The 25,454-nt window shown below is 50.8% G+C and overlaps 4 non-coding genes across 4 annotated transcripts; all 4 read left to right on the forward strand.

The window, feature by feature from the left end:
- The first annotated feature begins 12,224 nt into the window (after nt 1–12,224).
- On the forward strand, nt 12,225–12,297 carry Trnat-ggu (transfer RNA threonine (anticodon GGU)). Its single transcript has one exon. It is a non-coding gene; the product is annotated as a tRNA-Thr (tRNA).
- Nucleotides 12,298–12,684: 387 nt separating this feature from the next.
- Trnat-agu (transfer RNA threonine (anticodon AGU)) lies at nt 12,685–12,757 on the forward strand. The gene has a single exon. It is a non-coding gene; the product is annotated as a tRNA-Thr (tRNA).
- Nucleotides 12,758–13,143: 386 nt separating this feature from the next.
- On the forward strand, nt 13,144–13,216 carry Trnaa-ugc (transfer RNA alanine (anticodon UGC)). The gene has a single exon. It is a non-coding gene; the product is annotated as a tRNA-Ala (tRNA).
- A 10,656-nt stretch (nt 13,217–23,872) lies between these two features.
- On the forward strand, nt 23,873–23,944 carry Trnar-ucu (transfer RNA arginine (anticodon UCU)). The gene has a single exon. It is a non-coding gene; the product is annotated as a tRNA-Arg (tRNA).
- Nucleotides 23,945–25,454: the final 1,510 nt, after the last annotated feature.

A 25,454-nucleotide genomic window follows, 5' to 3' on the forward strand; every position in this document is an offset into this window, starting at 1 on the left:
ACATTGACTTAAATACCCCAGAATGCGGGGGGAAATCGCCCCGCCGGTATCGTAGTGGTTATCGCACCAGACCGGTATTCTGGAGGTCGTGATTTCGGATACCACCTGGCGGGCATTTTTTCTCCGCTTTCTTTGTTTCTTTCCAAATTATTTATCTGTTTCAAAGACCAACCACAACCTCCCCTTTTCTTTCCGAGGTTTTCTTGACTGCAAACCCTTATTTCTGTGTTCCTTCTACGAGCCCCTCATTTCCTATTCTGATTCGCTACATGCATAGCGAGGGCCCCTGTTCTGGCAGTGTTGGTGCCATAGGGAGCTTAAGAGGGTTCAACTCTGGTTGACCACTCTCTACATGTCGTAGACACTCGACTCACGGCGCGGGGATTAAAAAGAAGGTCCCCTTCATCCCGCGAAGTCAGAGTGGCGCGGGCTACCACTTCCAAGCACAGGAAAAAATTGCATTGACATAAATACCCCAGAAAGCGGGGGGGGGGGGGGTCGGAGCAGGGGGAAATCGCTCCGCCGGTAGCGTAGTGGTTATTGCACCAGACCGGTATTCTGGGGATCGTGGGTTCGGATCCCACCTGGCAGGCATTTTTTCTCCGCTTTCTTTCTTTCTTTCCGAATTCTTTATCTGTTTTATTGACCTACCACAACCTCCCCTTTGCTTTCCGAGGTTTTCTAGACAGCCAACCCTTATTTTCCGTATTATTTTCACGGAGCCCCTCATTTCCCATTTTCTGATTCGCTACATGCTTAGCGAGGGCCTCTGTTCTGGCAGTCTTGGTGCCAAAGGGAGCTTAAGAGGGTTCAACGCTGGTCGACCACCCTCGACATGTCGTAGACACTCGAGTCACGGCGCGGTGATTAAAAAGGTCTTCCTCACCCCGGACAGTCAGAGTGGCGCTGGCTACCATCCCCAAGCACAGCAAATAATTACATTGACATAAATACCCCAGAAAGCAGAGGGGGGAGGGAAATCACCCCGCCGGTAGCGTAGTGGTTATCGCACCAGAGCGGTATTCTGCACGTCGTGGGTTCGGATCTCCCCTGGCGGGTATTTTTTTCTCCGCTTTCTTTCTTTCTTTCCAAATTCTTTACCTGTTTCAATGACATACCACAACATCCCCTTTTCTTTCCGAGGTATTCTTGACTGCCAACCCTTATTTCTGTGTTCTTTCTACGAGCCCCTCATTTCCTATTCTGATTCGGTACCTGCTTAGCGAGGACCTCTGTTTTAGCAGTGCTGGTGCCATAGGGAGCTTAAGAGGGTTCAAAGCTGGTTGACCACTCTCGACATGTCGTAGACACTCCACTCACGGTGCTGCGGGGATTAAAAAGTAGGCCCCCTTCACCTCGAGAAGTCACAGTGGAGTTGGCTACCACCCCCAAGCACAGGAAAAAAATTACATTGACTTAAATAACCCAGAATGCCGGGGAAAATCGCCCCGCCGGTATCGCAGTGGTTATCGCACCAGACCGGTATTCTGGAGGTCGTGATTTCGGATACCATCTGGCGGGCAATTTTTCTCCGCTTTCTCTGTTTCTTTCCAAATTCTTTATCTGTTTCAATGACCTACCACAACCTCCCCTTTTCTTTCCGAGGTTTTCTTGACTGCCAACCCTTATTTCGGTGTTCCTTCTACGAGCCCCTCCTTTCCTATTCTGATTCGCTACATGCATAGCGAGGGCCTCTGTTCTGGCAGTGTTGGTGCCATAGGGAGCTTAAGAGCGTTCAACGCTGGTTGACCACTCTCGACATGTCGTAGACACTCGACTCACGGCGCGGGGATTAAAAAGAAGGTCCCCTTCATCCCGCGAAGTCAGAGAGGCGCTGGCTACCACTTCCAAGCACTGGAAAAAATTACATTGACATAAATACCCCTTAAAGCGGGGGGGGGGGGGGGTGGAAGAAGGGGGAAATCGCTCCGCCGGTAGCGTAGTGGTTATTGCACCAGACCGGTATTCTGGGGATCGTGGGTTCGGATCCCACCTGGCAGGCATTTGTTCTCCGCTTTCTTTCTTTTTTTCCGAATTCTTTATCTGTTTTATTGACCTACCACAACCTCCCCTTTGCTTTCCGAGGTTTTCTTGACAGCCAACCCTTATTTTCTGTCTTATTTTCACGGAGCCCCTGATTTCCCATTTTTTGATTCGCTACATGCTTAGCGAGGGCCTCTGTTCTGGCAGTCTTGGTGCCAAAGGGAGCTTAAGAGGGTTCAACGCCGGTCGACCACTCTCGACATGTCGTAGACACTCGAGTCACGGCCCGGGGGTTCAAAAGAAGGTCCCCTTCACCCCGAGTAGTCCGAGTGGCGCTGGCTACCACCCCCAAGTGCAGGAAACAAAAATACCTTAGCTTAAATACCCGAGAAAGTGCTGGGGAAATAGCCCCGCTGGTAGCGTAGTGGTTATCGCACCAGACCGGTGTTCTGGAGGCCGTGAGTTCGGATGCCACCCGGCGGGATATTTTTCACCACTTTCTTTTGGACTCAAAAAATTCATCTCTTTCTATGACACACCACAACCTCCCCTTTGCTTTCCGAGGTTGTCTTGAGTGCCAACCCTATTTCTGTGTTATTTCTACGAGCCCCTCATTTCCTATTCTGATTCGCTACATGCATAGCGAGGGCCTCTGTTCTGGCAGTCTTGGTGCCATAGGGAGCTCAAAATGGTTCAACGCTGGTCGACCACTCTCGACATGTCGTAGACACTCGAGTCACGGCCCGGGTGTTCAAAAGAAGGTCCCTTTCACCTCGAGTAGTCCGAGTGGCGCTGGCTACCACCCCCAAATGCAGGAAACAAAAATACCTTAACTTAAAAAAATTCCCCGCATTTCCCCGAGGGGGAGAATGTGAAAGTGCGAATGCACGAGTTGAATTTGCGCGGTTCGGTAATGTTCGCGAAAGAGAGATCACACACACACACAACTACAAAGAAAGAAAGATGCATTTATTCACAGGCACCTATTTGTGTTGTCGTTGTACTTGATTGCTAGAGCGGATCTCAGCTTTGAAATTTCGTGTCAGTACTCCTTTAGGCGGGTGCATTAGCCGTTCTCACGCCCGATTCCTGGCCAATCCCCCACGTGGGTATGTGCCATGTCAGAGGCCAGGCAGCGCGCGCCCATCTCCCCTCGTTGCCAAGGAAGACGAGGAGATTCCTGGCCAATCCCCCACGTGGGTATGCAATGCGGACATCGCCAATTGATTGCTAGAGCGGATCTCAGCTTTGAAATTTCGTGTCAGTACTCCTTTAAGCGGGTGCATTAGCCCTTCTCACGCCCGATTCCTGGCCAATCTCCCACGTGGGTATGTGCCATGTCAGCGGCCAGGCAGCGCGCGCCCATCTCCCCCCCGTTGCCAAGAAAGACGAGGAGATTCCTGGCCAATCCCCATTTCCCCCCGTTGCAAAGGAAGACGAGGAGATTCCTGGCCAATCCCTCACGTGGGTATGCTATGCGGACATCGCCGGTGGACGCAGGTTCAGGGTAGCTTAAGAAGTGCATCGCACTTAATATCCGAGAAAGTGCTGGTGAAACAGCCCCGCCGGTGGCGTAGTGGTTATCGCACCAGACCGGTATTCTGGAGGTCGTGAGGTCGGATCCCACCCGGCGGGCAATTTTTCACCACTTCCTTTTCTACTCAAAAAATACTTAATCTCTTTCTAAGACCCACCAAAACTTCCTCTTGCTTTCCAAGGTTTTCTTGACTGCCAACCTTTATTTACTGTCTTATTTCACGGGGCCCCTCATTTCCCATTTTCTGATTCGCTACATGCCTAGCGAGGGCCTCTGTTCTGGCAGTCTTGGTGCCAAAGGGAGCTTAAGAGGGTTCAACGCTGGTCGACCACTCTCGACATGTCGTAGACACTCGAGTCACGGCCCGGGGTTTCAAAAGAAGGTCCCCTTCACCCCGAGTAGACCGAGTGGCGCTGGCTACCACCCCCAAGTGCAGGAAACAAAAATACTTTTACATAAATACCCGAGAAAGTGCTGGGGAAACAGCCCCGCCGATAGCGTAGTGGTTATCGCATGAGACCGGTATTCTGGAGGTCGTGGGTTCGGATCCCACCCGGCGAGCAATGTTTCACCACTTTCTTTTCGACTGAAAAAATTCTTCTTCTCTTTCTATGACCCACCACAACCTCCCCTTTGCTTTCCGACGTTGTCTTGACTGCCAACCCTTATTTTTGTGTTATTTCTACGAGCCCCTCATTTCCTATTCTGATTCGCTACATGCATAGCGAAGGCCTCTGTTCTGGCAGTCTTGGTGCCATAGGGAGCTTAAGATGGTTCAACGCTGGTTGACCACTCTCGACATGTCGTAGAAACTGGAGTCACGGCGCGGGGATTAAAAAGAAGGTCTTCCTCACCCCGGGAAGTCAGAGTGGCGCGGGCTACCACCCCCAAGCACAGCAAATAATTACATTGACATAAATACCCCAGAAAGCGGGGGGGGGGGGGGAGGGAAATCACCTCGCCGGTAGCGTAGTAGTTATCGCACCAGACCGGTATTCTGGACGTCATGGGTTCGGATCCCCCCTGGCAGGAATTTTTTTCTCCGCTTTCTTTCTTTCTTTCTTTACAAATTCTTTATCTGTTTCAATGACATACCACAACATCCCCTTTTCTTTCCGAGGTACTCTTGACTGCCAACCCTTATTTCTGTGTTCTTTCTACGAGCCCCTCATTTCCTCTTCTGATTCGGTACCTGCTTAGCGAGGACTTCTGTTTTAGCAGTGTTGGTGCCATAGGGAGCTTGAGAGGGTTCAACGCTGGTTGACCACTATCGACATGTCGTAGACACTCGACTCACGGTGCTGCGGGGATTAAAAAGTAGGTCCCCTTCACCTCGAGAAGTAATAGTGGAGTTGGCTACCACCCCCAATCACAGGAAAAAATTACGTTGACTTAAATACCCCAGAATGCGGGGGGAAATCGCCCCGCCGGTATCGTAGTGGTTATCGCACCAGACCGGTATTCTGGAGGTCGTGATTTCGGATACCACCTGGCGGGCATTTTTTATCCGCTTTCTTTGTTTCTTTCCAAAATTATATATCTGTTTCAAAGACCTACCACAACCTCCCCTTTTCTTTCCGAGGTTTTCTTGACGGCCAACCCTTATTTCTGTGTTACTTCTACGAGCCCCTCATTTCCTATTCTGGTTCGCTACATGCATAGCCAGGGCCTCTGTTCTGTCAGTGTTGGTGCCATAGGGAGCTTAAAGGGACACTGAAGTGAATTTGTCAAGCTCCCGTTTTTGCTTGCACTGCGTAGACTGGCTCAAATTAGCACACTTTTCATCGTTTATCCGGTTGACAAATCGGTAATTATTTTACAAAGCGCGAAAGAGGAAAAACTACCATGCGCGGTTTGCGGCGGCCGCACCAACTAAGGCTGTGACGTTGAGGGGAGGGGCGCCGTGATTGGACGATGCCCAAGGTTAGCAGTCAAACAAGTTTCGGTTTCGGTTTCGGTTCTGTAAAACATAACCAATGGCGTTGTTGGATGGGCATTCTCAATATCTCAGTAATCATCGTACCGCGCTTCTGGCATGTTGGCGGCTCTAAAATGCACAAGATAAGCCTCCCAGGACGGCTTGTAGTCGTAGCATTCACTAGCCGAGACCTACGCAGTGCATGAACACCCTCCGCGTACCCGCAGACGCCCAAATGTCATGCGCTTTTCCCCCATATTTGGAGCTTGCCTCCCTCATGCCTGTATCGTAAAAAGCGTGTTCGCACCAGGCCAAGGGTCTGTTCATTCTGGCCTGTGCCCACTGCCTGCAAGCAGTCGGTGCTTACGGCAAGAGCACGCCAACGAGAAGTCGCTAGCGCGCCAGTGCCAGCCTGCGCGTGTTTTGTGAACTAGTTCGGTGTAGACATGAACGTTGCGGCCCAAAAAAAGGTGAACTCAATATAGAAAACATAGGCGGAGAGCATAAAAGTTAACTTCCAAAAAAAAAAAAAGCACGTACCCGCGGGGAATCGAAGTCGTGACTTGCAAAACATTTGCGGTGAACTACGTAACGCCTCAGCCCACTCGGCCACGAAGCCGGATCCACAGGCCTTCCTAATATAAGGTTTACACTTTTAAACCGGTTTACACTTTTATTTAATTTTGGCATTTCAAGCAGCTTAGGTGACTATTTGTTGTACTGCGCTCGTGCAGTAAGCGTCGCCCGAGTTTCCACAGTAGCTCACGTCTAGCAATTGCATTTCGTAGACGGAAAAGCGTTCGCAGATGCGTTGTCGTGCTGCTGACCGCTGTTCTTGTTCGCCCAGCGCAAAAAAGTGCTTCCCGCGCCCTAGTTTTACGCTGTACGGTAAAAATATCAGTTGATTTTATTTATTTAGTACCTATATTACCTTCGCTGACTCTTCTCCCGCCTTCAAGAGGCCTTATATTTTCCTACTGGCGTACCAGTCAGCTAAGCGTCGCATGTGCGCTTGTGCAGCGCCTGTGTGAAGCGACCTTGACTTGGAGCTAGATACAGTGTACAAACAAACCAAGTAAAGAAAGGCACATTCTTCCATTCACAAACGTGTCCTGGCTTCGTTTCAACTAAGCGAACGAATTGCGACCAAGCAATTTTTTTTAACCTCCTTGATTGCGACGACCTGCCGGCGGCCGGCGGATGAAACGCTCGGCCGACTGACTCTGTCTGAAGGCCGGGGAGCCGTGCAGTAGCGCAGCCAGCCAATTGCCACCTCATCCCCTCCTGACGTCACACGAAAACGCCGCAGAAAATGGGCGAGCGTAAACAGAGGAGGACAGCATTTTCGAATTAGTTTTTCTACTAAATAAAATCGCGTAAACGCGCCGAGAGTGGTCGAAACATGGCCTGGGGACTCCGGACTACAATTTGCGCTAGTAATCCCGCAATGTTTACATATCGCTTCAGTGTCCCTTTAAGAGGGTTCAACGCTGGTTGACCACTCTCGACATGTCGTAGACACTCGACTCACGGCGCGGGGATTAAAAAGAAGGTCCCCTTCATCCCGCGAAGTCAGAGTGGCGCTGGTTGCCACTTCCAAGCACAGGCAAAAATTACATTGACATAAATACCCCAGAAAGCGGGGGAGGGGAGGGGGGAGCAGGGGGAAATCGCTCCGCTGGTAGCGTAGTGGTTATTGCACAAGACCGGTATTCTGGGGATCGTGGGTTCGGATCCCACCTGGCAGGTATTTTTTCTCCGCTTTCTTTCTTTCTTTCGGAATTCTTTATTTGTTTTATTGACCTACCACAACCTCCCCTTTGCTTTCCGAGGTTTTCTAGACAGCCAACCCTTATTCTCTGTCTTATTATCACGGAGCCCCTCATTTCCCATTTTCTGATTCGCTACATGCTTAGCGAGGGCCTCTGTTCTGGCAGACTTGGTGCCAAAGGGAGCTTAAGAGTGTTCAACGCTGGTCGACCACTCTCGACATGTCCTAGACACTCGAGTCACGGCCCGGGGGTCCAAAAAAGGTCTCCTTCACCCCGAGTAGTCCAGATGGCGCTGGCTACCACCCCCAAGTGCTGGAAACAAAAATACCTTAACATAAATACCCGAGAAAGTGCTGGGGAAACAGCCCCGCCGGTAACGTAGTCGTTATCGCACCAGACCGGTGTACTGGAGGTCGTGAGTTCGGATGCCACCCGGGGGGCAATTTTTCACCACTTTCTTTTCGAATAAAAAAATTCTTCATCTCTTTCTATGACCCACCACAACCTCCCCTTTGCTGTCCGATGTTTTCTTGACTGCCAACCTTTATTTTCTGTCTTATTTCACGGAGCCCCTCATTTCCCATTTTCTGATTCGCTACATGCCTAGTGAGGGCCTCTGTTCTGGCAGTCTTGTTGCCAAAGGGAGCTTAAGAGGGTTCAACGCTGGTCGACCACTCTCGACATGTCGTAGCACTCGAGTCACGGCCCGGGGGATCAAAAGAAGGTCCCCTTCACCCCGACTAGTCCGAGTGGCGCTGGCTACCACCCCCAAGTGCAGGAAACAAAAATACCTTAACATAAATACCTGAGAAAGTGCTGGGGAAACCGCCCCGCCGGTAGCGTAGTGGTTATCGTACCAGACCGGTACTCTGGGGATCGTGGGTTCGGATCCCACCTGGAAGGCATTTTTCTCCGCTTTCTTTCTTTCTTTCCGAATTATTTATCTGTTTCATTGACCTACCACAACCTCCCCTTTGCTTTCCGAGGTTTTCTTGACTGCAAACCCTTATTTCTGTGTTATTTCTACGAGCCCCTCATTTCCTATTCTGATTCGCTACATGCATAGCAAGGGCCTCTGTTCGGGCAGTCTGGGTGCCAAAGGGAGCTTAAGATGGTTCAACGCTGGTCGACCACTCTCGACATGTCGTAGACACTCGAGTCACGGCCCGGGGGTTCAAAAGAAGGTCCCCTTCACCCTGAGTAGTCCGAGTGGCGCTGGCTACCACCCCCAAATGCAGGAAACAAAAATACCTTAACATAAAAAAATTCCCCGCATTTCCCCGATGGGAAGAATGTGAAAGTGCGAATGCACGAGTTGAATTTGCGCGGTTCGGTAATGTTCGCGAAAGAGAGATCACACACACACACAACTACAAAGAAAGAAAGATGCATTTATTCACAGACACCTATTTGTGTTGTCGTTGTACTTGATTGCTAGAGCGGATCTCAGCTTTGAAATTTCGTGTCAGTACTCCTTCAAGCGGGTGCATTAGCCTTTCTCACGCCCGATTCCTGGCCAATCCCCCACGTGGAATTGTGCCATGTCAGCGGCCAGGCAGCGCGCGCCCATCTCCCCCCGTTGCCAAGGAAGACGAGGAGATTCCTGGCCAATCCCCCACGTGGGTATGCCATGCGGATATCGCCAATTGATTGCTAGAGCGGATCTCAGCTTCGAAATTTCGTTTCAGTACTCCTTTATCTTATTCGAACTTCTACCCAAGCAGCCACCGAAGAAATCTAGTGCTCTTCCGACACACCAGCTCTCGATGCCCACCTCACAAACCTCTGGAAAAAAGTGCACTATCTCACACAACTGTACCGCTCTACTGGCAAACGTCATACAATCCTCGTCCGCATCCGCCGCCAGTATAAACTCATCACGTCATACCAACGTTGCCTTTCCAATAAGCACTGGAATGATCTCTGTGCCACACTCGGTCACGGAAAAGGCCCTCGGGCTCTCTGGAAAATTCACCAAAGTCTTGGACCTAAGAAAAAACACCGACTTCCACTATTTGCTACCCTCACGCTCACAAAAGACCCAGTCAGCGTTGAACATGATATCATTATGGCTTTCTTCCCCCACGCCCAACTCCATCCCCCTCCTCCTCTTCCACACATACCCATTTCATCGCCACAGGACGACCTCGACCTTCCCTTCACCTTCAATGAACTTAACACGGCCATTCACCAAGGTAAACCCAAATCTGCCCCTGGACATGACGGTGTGACCTGGAAACACCTCCGCAACTTGCCAAAACCTGCCCTTGTTGCCTTACTTGGCCATGTTAACCGCTGCTGGGAAAATGGTGAAGTTACTGAGCATCTTAAGCTCACTCTCATCTTCCCTATTCCCAAACCCAAGAAGCCAGGTACCGGCCCAACTGACCTCACCAACCTCCGACCCATCTCTCTTACTCCTGTTTTCTGCAAACTCATAGAAAGGCTAATCAATAACCGTATCACCCATTACCTCGAATATGTCAAACCATACTTTCACCCTGCACAGACTGGCTTCCGCCCTAACCTGAGCACTCACGATAGCTTTGGCTATTACGTCGAGTGATCAATCGCTCCCATCACAACCACTCTCGTCCCGACTTGATCCTAGCAGTTGACCTACGCAAGGCTTTTGATCGCGTTAATCAATCTGCCATACTAGAGGAACTGGCGCACGCCTACCCAAGCACCCGGGCACAAATCTGGATCCGCAATTTTTTCAACGCTCGGCCAATACGACTTCAAGGATCTCACCCAGGCTGGACTCCTCGCACATACTACCTTGACCACGGGGTACCTCAGGGATCCATACATTCCCCGATACTATTTAATCTCGCCATGGTGAGGGTCGCTCGAAATCTCGAACGTGACTCTGCTGCACGATTCACAATATATGCAGACGATGTAACCATATGGACTGAATCAGCCGACTTTTCATGCTACGAAGACATGCAAACCGAACTCCAAGCCGCCGCAAATAGCCTTGAATGCTCCTTGGCCTCTCTTGGTTTGGAATTAGCCCCCGAAAAAACCGAATTCTTACCTGTATTTGGCCACAAACCCCCTCCACACTATAACCTTCCAACTCTTCTTCTCGCCGGTACTCCTATAACAGCTAGTTTTCAACCCATACGACTACTCGGAATCCCAATCGGACACAAAAACAGCCCGTCAATATGGTTACAGCAGCTGAAAGCTAAATGGAAAACAATTCAACATGCCATACATCGCCTCTCGAACAAATTTGGTGGAGCAAGCCAGAAGGCAACCCAAACTTTAGCCCACGCCGTCGCAATTGGTACCATAACTTACGCAGCCCAAACCTATGACCTCAACAAAACGGCCATGAGAACGCTTCAACAGCTGCACCGAGCCACCCTTCGCACCATCAGCGGACTACCAAAACATACTCGTCTGGAGAACTTGCAAGCTGCAGTTGCTCTTCCCCACTGGAAAATATAATTAAAGAGCAAGTGAATCAATCCCTTCATAAGCGCACATTAACTCATCAAGGTGTCTCTATCATCGCCTGGCATAATCTCAAGCCGCCTGAACCCCCCGACATCCCATCGCCTCTCGCTCCGTGGAGCCGCCCGTCTGTCACGGACTCTACGGCCACCCATCCCGTCCCGCGCAAGCCCGCCCCGTCCGTGCTGCTCACATCAACGCTCTCCGAAACCGTAAACTCACCAACGAAATCGACATTTACACCGACGCGAGCATTTCTCCTCCGCTAGTTGGCACCGCATGGGCTTCTCCTGACCTCCCTTCCATCCAAGGCAAACGATCCCTTAATATTCCATGTGCTACCATCCTCGAAGCGGAACTCCATGCTATTGTTCAAGCCATAGACTACCTCATGTTTGACTTTGACTCTTCCGTGCCTTCCCAGATACGCATCCTGACAGACTCTTTCGAAGCCCTACAGACTCTAAAATGTCCTACGTCGACCAATACCATCGCCAACAAAATCATTCATCAGATCTCCATCCTGAAATCTAGCGGCATTCATGTTCGCATCGACTGGTCACCTGGACATGAGGGGTCATCACCGGGGAACCAGGCGGCCCACTCGGCTGCGCGGGAGTGTATAACCTCTAGTCCTCCGCTGCTACCCGACTTGGCTCCTCCACCTACTGAGACATTACCACCAGCGATACAGCTTCTACGTTACAAAAAGGAAAAAAAAGACCGCCTCAAGGCCCTGACTCCAACCAGCTTTTTATCCGCCCTGCCCCCGCTCCCAAGATCAGCCGAAATTTTCATAAACAAATATTTTGCTAATGCTAGCCTTACCCCTGAGACCTTCCGGAAATGGTACACCCCGTCTCTACCGCCTCGATGTCCCTTCTGCGCATCCCCCACTCCCGCAAATCTGCAGCACCTAATTTGGCACTGCCCGAAGTTCGTGCGCTACAGAACCTTCAAGCCTCCTCCAAATACAGCCTCTCTTTACATCGACCCTCGTACACTGGAACCCTCCATGCTGGCTTTAATTGCACACTTTTCCCTAAAAAGCGGTCTAGTGCGAGCAGTCTAGAGTCGTGAGCCTGCTCTCCTCACCCCACGCGGCCTCTTCAGCATTCTTAAGGAGCCCACCTGTTTTGGGTCGAACTGTACGCATTTAAGATGTCCCAAGTTTCAACCCCCCCCTTCTATTTCCCCTTCCCCCACTTGACGTAGAGTCTTCCTGCCACAATAAAGGCTACCTCTTCCTGCTCCTCTTTATGCGGGTGCATTAGCCCTTCTCACGCCCGATTCCTGGCCAATCCCCCATGTGGGTATGTGCCATGTCAGCGGCCAGGCAGCGCGCACCCATCTCCCCCCGTTGCCAAGGAAGACGAGGAGATTCCTGGCCAATCCCCATCTCACCCCGTTGCAAAGGAAGACGAGGAGATTCCTGGCCAATCCCCCACGTGGGTATGGTATGTGGACATCGCCGGTGGACGCAGGTTCAGGGTCGCTTAAGGTGTGCATCGCACTTAATATCCGAGAAAGTACTGGTGAAACAGCCCCGCCGGTGGCGTAGTGGTTATCGCACCAGACCGGTATTCTGGAGGTCGTGGGTTCGGATCCCACCCGGCGGGCAATTTTTCACCACTTCCTTTTCTACTCAAAAAATTCTTAATCTCTTTCTAAGACCCACCACAACTTCCTCTTGCTTTCCAAGGTTTTCTTGACTGCAAACCTTTATTTTCTGTCTTATTTCACGGGGCCCCTCATTTCCCATTTTCTGATTCGCTACATGCCTAGCGAGGGCCTCTGTTCTGGCAGTCTTGGTGCCAAAGGGAGCTTAAGAGGGTTCAACGCTGGTCGACCACTCTCGACATGTAGACACTCGAGTCACGGCCCGGGGGTTCTAAAGAAGGTCCCCTTTACCCAGAGTAGTCTGAGTGGCGCTGGCTACCATCCCCAAGTGCAGGAAACAAAAATACCTTAACATAAATACCCGAGAAAGTGCTGGGGAAACAGCCCCGCCGGTAGCGTAGTGGTTATCGCACCAGACCAGTATTCTGGAGGTCATGGGTTCGGATCCCACCCGGCGGGCAATTTTTCACCACTTTCTTTTCTGCTCAAAAAGTTCTTCATCTCTTTCTAAGACCCACCACAACTTCCCCCTGCTTTCCGAGGTTTTCTTGACTGCAACCTTTATTTTCTGTCTTATTTCACGGGGCCCCTCATTTCCCATTTTCTGATTCGCTACATGCCTAGCGAGGGCCTCTGTTCTGGCAGTCTTGGTGCCAAAGGGAGCTTAAGAGGGTTCAACGCTGGTCGACCACTCTCGACATGTCGTAGACACTCGATTCACGGCCCGGGGGTTCAAAAGAAGGTCCCCTTCACCCCGAGTTGTCCGAGTGGCGCTGGGTACCACCCCATGCAGGAAACAAAAATACCTTAACATAAATATCCGAGAAAGTGCTGGGGAAACAGCCCCACCGGTAGCGTAGTGGTTATCGCACCAGACCTGCATTCTGGAGGTCGTGAGTTCGGATCCCACCCGGCGGTTCAATTTTTCACCACTTTCTTTTCGACTCAAAAAATTCTTCATCTCTTTCTATGACCCACCACAACCTCCCCTTTGCTTTCCGAGGTTTTCTTGACTGCCAACCCTTATTTCTGTGTTATTTCATGGAGCCCCTCATTTCCCATTTTCTGATTCGCTACATGCCTAGCGAAGGCCTCTGTTCTGGCAGTCTTGGTGCCAAAGGGAGCTTAAGAGGGTTCAACGCTGGTCGACCACTCTCGACATGTCGTAGACACTCGAGTCACGGCCCGGGGGATCAAAAGAAGGTCCCCTTCACCCCGAGTAGTCCGAGTGGCGCTGTCTACCACCCCCTAGTCAAGGAAACAAAAATACCTTAACATAAATACCCGAGAAAGTGCTGGAGAAACCGCCCCGCCGGTAGCGTAGTGGTTATCACACCAGACCGGTATTCTGGGGATCGTGGGTTCGGATCCCACCTGGCAGGCATTTTTTCTCCGCTTTCTTTTCGACTAAAAAAATTCTTCATCTCTTTCTGTGACCCACCAGAACCCCCTCTTTGCTTTCCGAGGTTTTCTTGACTGCCAAACTTTATTTTCTGTCTGATTTCACGGAGCCCCTCATTTCCCATTTTCTGATTCGCTCCATGCCTAGCGAGGGCCTCTGTTCTGGCAAACTTGGTGCCAAAGGGACCTTAAGAGGGTTCAATGCTGGTCCACCACTCTCGACATGTCGTAGACACTCGAGTCACGGCCCGGGGGTTCAAAAGAAGAAGTCCCCTTCACCCCGAGTAGTCTGAGTGGCGCTGGCTACCACCCCCAAGTGCAGGAAACAAAAATACCTTAACACAAATACCCGAGAAAGTGCTGGGGAAACAGCCACAACATCCCCTTGCTTTCGAGGTTTTCTTGACTGCCAACCTTTATTTTCTGTCTTATTTCATGGAGCCCCTCATTTCCCATATATATATATATATTCCAATGGTGTTTAATTCTATCGGTTTTCCAAGCGAGAGGCGAGGAAGAGCAGTCTCTTCAAAAAACGGCGAAGCCAGAGATAACCTTGCAAGACGCACAGACAGGCACTGATGATGACTGTTGCAGGTCCGCAGCACACACCCGCGCGTAGATTGGCCATGGTTCCGCACATACCGTTCCCTGCTCCAATTGTTCATTACAATCACCCCCCACCAAAGAAGGAGCCATCCTGGTGACTTACGGCGAGTCCAGGACGAGAGGGTCGTAGTATCGCTTTAAGCGGCTGACATGAACAGTTTCGCGACCACGACGGCGGAGATCGGCTGACGGAGTTAACGGTTCAACCAGGCCAATGCTACTTTTTTTAGTTTCGTTTCTATTATTGCGCGCCTAGAGGCAGTGGCGCTGGGGAAACACTCCTCCTCTTATTTTTTTTCTTTCCGCTTCTCTCCGGCGCGACTGGGGGCGCGCATGCGCGATAACGGTCACCGCAGTTGCTGCTTGCGCACGGCGGGCAGCGAGGCCGGCGCGCGTCTCATGTACTGGGCGATTTCTCGTATGTGCTCGATGTGCTCCCTCGGACATTACGGTGCTGCAAAAGGGACGCCAACAACACCAGGGTGAATCGTAACGCGAAGACTCTTTGAGTGCTGTTGGCAAAAGGTGAGAACGTCGTTCGTATGCCGTACGTGAAGATGAGCTGAACGATAGGACTTGTGTCGTGCGTGTGCTGTGCTTGAAGACAGACAACCTTGTCTGTGTTGTATTGGTCATCGGTGTTTCTCGCCGCACGTTGCGTTCGCGCACGTAACGCGAATAAAGTGTTGAAGTGATATTCGAGCTGGCCTTGTTACTGCTCAAGCGGCGTGGCTTCGTGCCGTCGGAGCGAGGTTTGCCCGTTGGAGGCAGCGGGGTGGCGGCGGCGGTTGCCGGGTGGGAAGGGGGGGACACGGGGAGGGGGGAAGGAATTCAACCGGCATGAGAGGGGAGAGCATTACCTCTCCCCCACGCAAGCTGCGCGCCCTCGCATTGTTGCCATGGCAATTATAACGCCTTCAAGGCCAACATGGCGGTGGCGTTGCTAGGGCAACAACAACGCAGTAATGTTTCCCCAGGCTCACCGGGGGAGAATATGCCGCATGACTCGCAATTAGCCCGGACGCTGGGTTGAAGGCTAAGAGTCCGCCTCCTGGTTCAACCACGTAGTTTACAGGGGATAGAGAACTGATGACATGGTAAGGGCCGTGGTATTTGCAAAGCAGCTTTGTAGAAAGACCTGGCGTTGTAGAAGGTATCCATAGCCAAACTAGATCACCAGCATGAAAAGTGGGCGAGGAGTGGCTCTGGTCATGATGCTGCTTCTGACGACCCTGGTCATTTGCCGTGAACGAACGGGCAAGCTGTCGGCATTCCTCGGCATGATGCCTCACTTCGGAAAGATGGCGGCGTTCGGAAGCGTCAGGGCTGTATGGTAGGATAGTGTCCATGGTACAAGAAGGTTCGCGGCCGTAAAGTAAAAAGAAAGGTGAAAAACGCGTTGTGCTCTGTACCGCCGTGTTGCATGCATACGTCACAAAGGGGAGTACCACGTCCCAGTTCGAATGGTCTGAAGCGATGTACATCGCAAGCATGTCCCCCAACGTACGGTTGAACCTTTCGGCGAGCCCGTTCGTTTGCGGATGATATGCGGTCGTGGTGCGATGCACAATGTTGCATTCGGTCCCAGCGCTCCTACTGCAGTGCACACGTGCGCCAGTGGTGTTGGTATCGGTGCCGTGCTCGTTCAGCGCAAGCCCGACTGCGACGAAAATGCCGTTGCGTATGCGAGCAGAACTCTCACCAAGGCTGAGCGCAACTATAGCGTTACTGAAAAAGAATGCCTGGCGATAATTTGGGCTCTTACAAAGTTTCGCCCCTACCTTTACGGCCGGCCCTTTGACGTTGTCACCGACTATCACGCCCTGTGTTGGTTGTCGTCCCTAAAGGATCCCACGGGACGACTGGCCCGTTGTGCCCTCCGCTTACAAGAATATGACATTCGTGTTATCTATCGGTCTGGACGCAAGCATTCTGATGCCGACGCACTCTCGCGCTCCCCTGTGCCTGTTGATGCTACATGCATTGACACAACGGCTCCCCTATTGTCATCGCTGACCCTCACAGACATGGCCTCCCAACAAAGGAAGGATCCATGGATTGCTGCAATCGTTGACTTCTTGTCGGCAGCTTCAAAACGAATTCCGTCTAGGTCCATCCGTCGCCAAGCTGCCCACTTCTCTATTCGAGACAACCTCCTCTACCGCCCGAACTACATGTCAGACGGTCAGAAGTGGTTGCTAGTGGTGCCACGGAGCTTACGAAAAGAGGTGTGTTTCGCCCACCATGCGGATCCGCAGAGCGCCCATGCAGGAGTCCTGAAGACTTATACTAGGCTGCGCCACAGGTATTACTGGAGGGGAATGTACGCCTTCGTGCGCAAGTACGTCCGCACATACCGTTCCCTGCTCCAATTGTTCATTACATTATATATATATATATATATATATATATATATATATATATATATTTATAGATATATATATATATATATATATATATATATACATATATATATATATACATATATATATATTGTGACGTGGCGACGAAGGGGATGTATTGAGAGATTGTAGGTACAAAAATAGACGGGATAGTGATCACAGACAAGGCGACCGCGTTGTCCCAGGTAAGGCACGCACACCGACATCAGCGAGCGTCTTCTTCTTCGCCAGTCTGTCGGCTCACTTGTCCCAGAGGGCGCATACCCGCAGAGCGGGGGTTGACCACTGGTTCCGTTTATGGTAAGGAGCCAAAGAACGAGCCCGTGTCAATATATGTATTGTAGGGACGCCGCCCCTACGAGCGCCATCGCAGGGTGATTACTGTAAAGTGCACGCGTCGAACAGCCATAGTGGCGTCAGTGCGTCATGCGCCCGTGCGCACACGTGTGATGAACGACAAATACGTGTAGACGGGACGGGACAAATACGAGTAGTGCGCATACAACCTGGAACATGCGCACAACCAACGGAGTGGCGTAACAGCGTCGCTCACAGGAGAGCCGGGGGAGGGGAAGTGCGCAGCGGAGCACACGGAGAGCGGATGCTTCCGCGGGCTGCGGACGGGACCGATGGGTGGCCAGCCACAGCAATGATGCCTGGAGAGCGAGGAGCAACCAGCGTCCGCGGCGGACGCTCTTTACCCGTCGTCGGCACAAGTGACTGAAAACCTCGTCTTTAGTGTACAGCACCATGCTGTTACTTTCTGGACAAGCAGGACGTCAACCGCCGCAATGTTTTCATTACGCGCTTTCCGTGCTTGCTTGCTGTACTCTTTTATATTGCTCCCAACTTACTTTGTTTTTTCTTGCCTTGGTTTTCTCGGAATAAACCGGTGATTTGTTCTCATGCGGATCGGCGCTACTTCGTCGGGCGAGTTCGCGAGCCCGAACCTGCCCGACGAAGTAACGCCGATCCGCACAAGAACAAACCCTTTTCAGCCATGTTCACCCAAGGCCCTGGTACGGTGAACATCTTAGAACACCAAATCGAGACGGGAGATGCGCGTCCCCTACGGTTCAATCCCAGGCCCTTGAGCGTCCACAAGCAACCACAGCTGGACGGAGTCCTGCAGCAGATGATAAATACAGGAGCGGTGGGGACATCAAAAAGCCCTTGGGCATTTCCGATTGTGCTGGCCGATAAGAATGATGGTAGTGTCCGCATGTGCGTAGACTACAGACGCCTAAACGCGATAACCACGAGAGATTCGTATTCGTTTCCATCCATCGATGCGGTTATGCATGCGCTAGGTTCAGCAAAGGTTTTTACCACACTTGACTGTAGTAGAGGTTTCCTACAGATGCCTGTAGCGGAAAAGGATATCGAGAAAACAGCGTTCACTTGTACCAGAGGTTTTTGAATTCGTGAGGCAGCCTTTCGGTTTGTAAAATTCCCTAGCAACTTTCCAGCGCGTGATGGACATCGTGCTGGGTGAGGCGAAGTTCAACTACGCGATGGCGTATATGGATGATGTGGTTGTATTTTCAGACCACCTTGAGGATCATGTTGTTCTTTTGCAGACTGTGTTGTAGCGCAGGCAGAACGCAGGCCTCACAGTAAACCCCCACAAGCTAAAACTGGCTGCCAGCAGGATCGAGCTCCTGGGCTTCGTTGGGGACCAAGGTTCAGCCCGGCCAACCGAGGAGAAGCCCAAGGCGATCTTGCAGTTCCCGAAACCAGAGAACGTCAAAAGTCTGGAGCACTTCCTGGGTATTGTCGGCTTCTACAGGCACTTCATTCCGAACTGTGCGGACTTGGCACGGCCCCTCCATCAGCTCCTAAGGAAGGGCGCCAGGTGGTCATGGACGGCTTCGGAAGAGCAGGCGTTTCAGGCACTATCAACAGCCATCGCCGACACCACAAGCCTGCGGTTGCCAGATCTCAACCGCCCCTTTGTTGTCCAAACCAATGCAAGTGAGTACGGCATGGGGACTGTTTTGCTACAGGAGCATAGCGGCGAACTGTACCCTCTGGCATTCGCCAGCCGCACTCTCTCGGCGGCCGAACAGAACTATTCAGTGACAGAAAAAGAGTGTCTTGTCATAGTGTTCGCCCTCAAAAAAATTACCATGTACTTGGATGGCGCAGATTTCACGATAGAGACTGACCACCAAGCACTGTCATGGTTGTCATGGCTTCAGAACCCTGCGGGTCGCCTCGCACGCTGGGCGCTAAACCTGCAGAAGTATCACTACAAAGTGGAATACAAGAAGGGCACCAGCAACAAAGCCGCGGACGCCTTGTCTCGCGCACCCCTACCAGATCAACAGCAACCAGAACACCAGGTCTTCGCGGTTACAACGCCTGCAGAAGCTTGGGAAATCCCCGTAAGTCGCCAGAAGATGCTTGAAGCGGAGCAGGCCGACGAACAGTGCAAGCGCACTCGGGAGTCCATTAAGGCCGCGGAGAACGACGATACTACAGCGGCACGGGCCCCGGTGTACGACTGCTACGTTCAAAGCCAGGACGGCTTGCTACTGCGGTACATCCCAAGTGCAGATACGGACAGTGGTGAGTATCCCTTTCGGTTATTCGTACCAAAGTGCCTAAGGCGGTCTTTTCTGGAATATTACCACGACACCGACCTCGCAGGTCCTACTGACGGACGGAAAACATAAGAGAAGCTATGCCGCGTTGTCACATGGGCTTGCATGAGAAAGGAGGTAATAAAGTACGCCCAGACATGCCCAGTTTGCCAGTCTGCAAAGCCAAGAGGAGGTAAACCACCTGGCTTCATGAAGTCAGTCGACAGCCCCTTCCCTTGGCAGATCGCGGCTTGCGACGTGATGGGTCCATACCCAAGATCGGTAAAGGGCAATCGCTACCTCCTTGTGGTCACAGATCATTTCTCCAAGTGGGTCGAGCTTTACGCGTTACGTAAACTTGATTCAAAGTTGATCTGGGACAAGTTGTTGGATACATTCACCCGCTTTAGATTTCCGGAACAACTCATCGCGGACACAGCGACGTACTTCACCAGCAAGAACTTCGTGGACACTTGTTTGGATTTGTGCGTAGTACATAAGAAGACTACTGCGTACCATCCACAAGCCAACATTACGGAACGTGCCAGCAGGATCTTGAAGATGACGCTGGTGGCCTTCACTGAACGCCAAAAAGACTGGGATGCTCGCCTCTCGGAAATGGCGTTTGCAACTAGGACTACGGTCAATCGCTCTACCGGCTTTACACCGGCAGCCCTCCTGTTTGGCCGCGACCTGTGTTTTCCGGTTGAACATTAATTCAGTGACCGGGTCGAGGTGGGCTCTCGCACTTATGTTAAGTATGCGCAGGCTCTTTGCAGCAGCTTGAACGAGACCATCCAGGAAGCCAGGCAGCACCTGGATTTAGCACGACTCGAACACAGCCGGCAGTACGACAAGGATCGGCGCCGCGTTGAGTTTTCTGTCGCGGACCTGGTACTGCGCCGCACACATCCGTTCAGCGATGCAGCAAAGGGGTTTGCTGCTTCCCTGGCTGACCGATGCTAAGGTCCTTATGAGGTAACAAAGCGCCAATCTCGGCTGATTTAGCGCCTTCGCAGCCTAAACGGAGGACGGGATACGGGTCCCGTACACAGTGACGACGTTAAGAGATATTACGAACGGCACTCGGAAGAAGAAATATAATCTTGTTCATATTCCTCCAGGATGCCCTACCCGCTGAACGATACAGCAACATGGCTCGAGTGGGGAGACCCTCCTAAACCCGCATTCATCTCAAACCCACTGTAGAAGTCTTCCTCTACGGCAGCCCCAGCGCTCCGCGGACAACTCGGGAGTTGTCTCGTCTCGGAGGAGGAGGAGTGTAGGGACGCAGGCCCTACGAGCGCCCGCGCAGGGTGATTACTGTGAAGTGCGCGCGTCGAACAGCGATAGTGGCGTCAGTGCGTCATGAGCCCGTGCGCGCGTGTGTGATGAACAGTGAGACAGGACAAATACGTGTAGTGTGCATACAACCCGGAACATGCGCACAACCAACGGAGTGGCGTAAAGGCGGCGCTCACAGGAGCGCCGGGGGAGGGGAAGTGCGCACCGGATTACATGGAGAGCGGATGCTTCCGCGGGCTGCGGACGGGACCGATGGTACGCTGAGAGCGAGATGCGACGCTGAGAGCATCTCTTGTCGAAGGTCTGTCCTTCCGGCGTGCGTCCGTCGTCGTCGGCGTCCGCACTCTCCTCCACTCACCCCCTCTCCACTCCGATAGCAAACACTCTCTCGCGAGGGGCATTGGATTGGATTCGATTGGCTTGGCTTGGCTTGGCTTGGCTTGGATTTGGATTGGATTAAAGTTGATTTTGTTGTATTGTGTTGCGTCATAGCCGCGGCTGACGCACTGGCGCCGGCGCGTGCCAAGGTGAGAGCGAACACTCTCTCTCAACATCTGCGGGTGCGCGGCCCAGCGGGCTATCACTCCGCCGGTGGCCGGCGCTGCGCGCGGTGATGCGCATGTGCAGTACGCTCTCTCTCCGCGGTCTCCACTGCTTCGGGCGCGCGGCGCATTTAACCGGTGTGCCGCTCTCCGGTGGCCTTTCGGTCGACGGTTGCTCTCTGCGTGCGCTTGAACCCCCCTCAGCGTCGCATCACACCAGGGTTCCCGCGAGGGGAGGTGGGCGTAATTTATTGCTCCCAACTTACTCTGTTTTTTCCTACCTTGGTTTTCCCGGAACAAACCCGTGATTTGTTCTCATGCGAATCGGCGTTACTTCATCGGGCGGCTTCAGGCTCGCGAACCCTATACGCTCGAAGGGGGATCCTTCAATATATAGATATGACAGACAATACAGAAAGATAGGTCGGCAGTCTACAACGCCAAAGAAGGCATAGGGGTGTGGTTATGCTTTTTTTTACTACAGTTAATGAAGTTCACTTTTTGTTAAAGATCCGGAAGAAAGAAAGAAAGAAAGAAAAACAAGCGCCCAGAGTGGGGACCGAACCCACGCGTTTCGATTAGATCTCGAATGCCTTACCAATTCGGCCATCAGGGCGACTGTGTTCTCCTTCACTTACTCGGCTATTTATATTTACTAGAAGTGTATCTGACGCCTAACCCCTATGCCTCCTTTGGCGTTGTAGACTGCCCACCTATCTTTCTGTATTTCCTCAACGAGCCCCTCATTTCCTTAATATATTATTCTGCGAAAGCCTGGCGAGGGTCTCGGTTCTGGCAGCCTCGATGCCTAGGTAGCAGAAGAGAGCTTCCCGCCATTTACCCGCTCATGACAGCTGTAGACGTTCAAGTCACGCCCCGGGGGTTGCAAAGAAGGTCCCCTTCTCCCCGTGTAGTCAGAGTGGCGCTGGCTACCACACTCACGCGTCAGATACACTTCTAGTAAATATAAATAGCCCAGAAAGTGAAGGAGAAGACAGTCGCCCAGATAGCCGAATTGGTAAGGAATTCGAGATCTAATCGAAAGGCGTGGGTTCGGTCGCCACTTCGGGCGCCTGTTTTTCTTTCTTTCTTTTTTTCCGTATCTTTTAAAAAAAGTTAACTGCATGAACTGTAGAAAAAACAGCATAACCACACCCCTATGCCTCCTTTGACTATGTAGACTGCCGACCTATTTTTCTGTATTTCCTCAACGAGCCCCTCATTCCCTTTATATTTATTATATATATATATATATATATATATATATATATATATATATATATATATATAGATATATCAAAGTTGCAGTCCTTATTGCCAGTGCTGTTTGGCGTTTTAACAGTGTTTTATAGTGCCGAATGAGGTTTGATTGCCTTTTTTTATGCAGGAATAAATAATAAAAAATCAAGTCGAGAAAAAATGCGCCGTTTTTTCCGGAAGCGGGAATCGAACCCAGAACCTCCGCATAACGCGTGCGGTGCTCTACCATTGAGCTAGTTCCGCGGCGACTCCCCTCTCGACTATACCGCGGGGTTTTGTATTTACGACTGCTCAGAGCCCGGTGAACTAGCGCCGCCCCTCGACCACCGCGGGAAGACGTAGAACGTCTTTTCCCAGCGGCCTCACGTAAGACGTGGTCGGAAGTCGGGGATAGCCAAAGGCATTTCAGACTGCTGAAGCCAGAACCCTCGTAATGCATTTTGTAGAAAAGAGGCGTACGGGACGAGGGATTCCATAAGGACACCTATCAAAGTTGCAGTCCTTATTGCCAGTGCTGTTTGGCGTTTTAACAGTGTTTTATAGTGCCGAATGAGGTATTATTGCCTTTTTTTTATGCAGGAAAAAATAATAGAAAATTCAAGTCGAGAAAAAATGCGCCATTTTTTCCGGAAAAGGGAATCGAACCCACAACCTCCGCATAACGCGTGCGGTGCTCTACCATTGAGCTTGTTCCGCGGCGACTCCCCTCTCGGCTATACTGCGGGATTTTGTATTTACGACAGCTCAGAGCCCGGTCAACTATATATACGAGAGAGTAAACACACGTATGAAAACAATGATTGAACTAACGTTTCGACCGGGGTCCGGTCTTCGTCAGAGTAAGAGAGTGTACAGTAGTGTTACTAGAGTAGAGTAGAGTAGAGTAGTGTTACGCTGACGAAGACCGGACCCCGGTCGAAACGTTAGTTCAATCATCGTGTTCATTCGTGTGTCTACTCTCTCGTGTATTTTTGAAACCAAATCCCGAATTTTATTCTTCGTTATATATATATATATATATATATATATATATATATATATATATATATATATATATATATACATTATTATTTATTAATATTAATTACGTGAGAAAGAAAGAAAGAAAAACACGCGCCCAGAGTGGGGACCGAACCCACGCCTTTCGATTAGATCTCGAATGCCTCACCAATTCGGCTATCTGGGCGACTGTGTTCCGCTTCACTTTCTGGGGTATTTACAAACCCTATTAACATGCAAAAGCTTAGCGAGGGCCTCGGTTCTGGCAGCCTTGATGCAAAGGTAGCATAAGAGGGTTTCCCGCCAGTTACCCGCTTATGACAGGCTGTAGACGTTCGCGTCACGCCCCGGAAGTTGAAAAGAAGGTCCCCTTCTCCCCGTGTAGTCTGAGTGGCGCTGGCTACCACCCTCAAGCGTCAGATACAGTTGTAGTATACATAAATACCCCAGAAAGTGAAGCGGAACACAGTCGCCCAGATAGCCGAATTGGTAAGGCATTCGACATCTAATCGAAAGGCGTGGGTTCGGTCCCCACTCTGGGCGCGTGTTTTTCTTTCTTTCTTTCTCACGTAATTAAAATTAAGAAATAATAATGTAACGTCACTACCGGTAAAAAATATTCTAACCATTCCCCTATGCCTTCTTTGGCGTTGTAGACTGCCGGCATTTCTACCTGTATTTCTAACGAGCCCCTCATTTACAAACCTTATATTATATATATATTTATATATATATCAGGGTGTCGAACCGAAAAAAATACCGGTTCGGTTACGGTTCGGGTTCGGGTGAAATAATTTCGTTCCGGTTCAGTTCCGGTTCGACAAAATCACGTACCGAACCGGTTCGCGAACCGGTTCGGGAGCTTGAACCGGTTCGCGAACCGGTTCGATTAGTTGAATTATCACTGAAATTAGAAAAAAAAAAATTTACTAGTTTAAAACGACCGTCAAATCAAAACACAAACTGACATTCAAAATGGTGCTGCTCCCCAAGGGCAGTGGCGCAATTGCAAAGGAAACTTTAAACAATTAGGAGATATTAGAAAAACACATGAAGTGGCGACGATTTACCACCTTCTTTATCGCTCAGACTTTCTGTTGTCCTAGCAACTATTCATAAAGCCAACGCCAAGAGATATGGTGGTGGGATATATTTTCTGTCCTTTCCTTTTTTGTTGAAATCGCAATTGTCGCTATGCAATCGCCCATCACGCTAACCTTGAGGCCTTAAATTTATTCCTGCGTACGGGCGTGTTCAAATACCAGCGCTTAATAACAATGGCGCACATTTTTTATATTTGTAACAAAACAGAAAAATTCTACAACAGGCACATAAATACTACCAATGAATTAGATTATTTGGTAACCCTGAATAATTTGTTAGCTGTCACCTTATCGAATGTGTTAGCCACACTTTTGTTAAAAGTAAGCTTTAGTTACGCTCAGTCACTGCATTATTGCTCTGACCACTGCAATTCCTTTTGCGATACCGAAAGTGTGCATTACAATCAGTATGTCATCGTACCGCCTCAACCCCTACCATCGTTCCGTGTGCTACATTGCGGAATCTTATAACAGATAATGCGGTTACAAAATGAAAGGGAAATTTGACACGTGGAGCATGAGATGGGACTTTTTGGGTAGACGCTCTTTAATTCGTCCACAGCAGTACTCCCCTCCGGAACGAGTAGCAGTAGAAGCAATGTAGCGAGTTGGGCAAACGGCTTAGCAAACAGCTTAGCCACTGAGCAGCTCCTGCGGTCACACTTGTCAAGTATTAATAATTTGCAGGTGTCGGACCTTTTCAACAAATTATGAAATGCAAAAAGTTTGCACACATCGGGTGTGAGCTTTCGCTGTTGCGCAGTGGAGCACTCCTGCAGCCTGATTTCTCCAATGAAGTCGCAGCTAGGGAAGGGCAAAGTCGTTTTATATCACCTGCAAGCTGCCGAGAATGACATTTCGTTTGGTCAGCTTGCACTACGCTCGCGCCTCCAGCAGCAACAGACCAATGCTACATTGGTGCTCATTCATTTCCCCTGTTGTTACATAAA

This window comes from Haemaphysalis longicornis, unplaced genomic scaffold (genome assembly GCF_048455015.1).
Source record: "Haemaphysalis longicornis isolate Haplotype H1 unplaced genomic scaffold, Haemaphysalis longicornis Haplotype H1 scaffold_14, whole genome shotgun sequence".
Lineage (NCBI taxonomy): Eukaryota > Metazoa > Arthropoda > Arachnida > Ixodida > Ixodidae > Haemaphysalis > Haemaphysalis longicornis.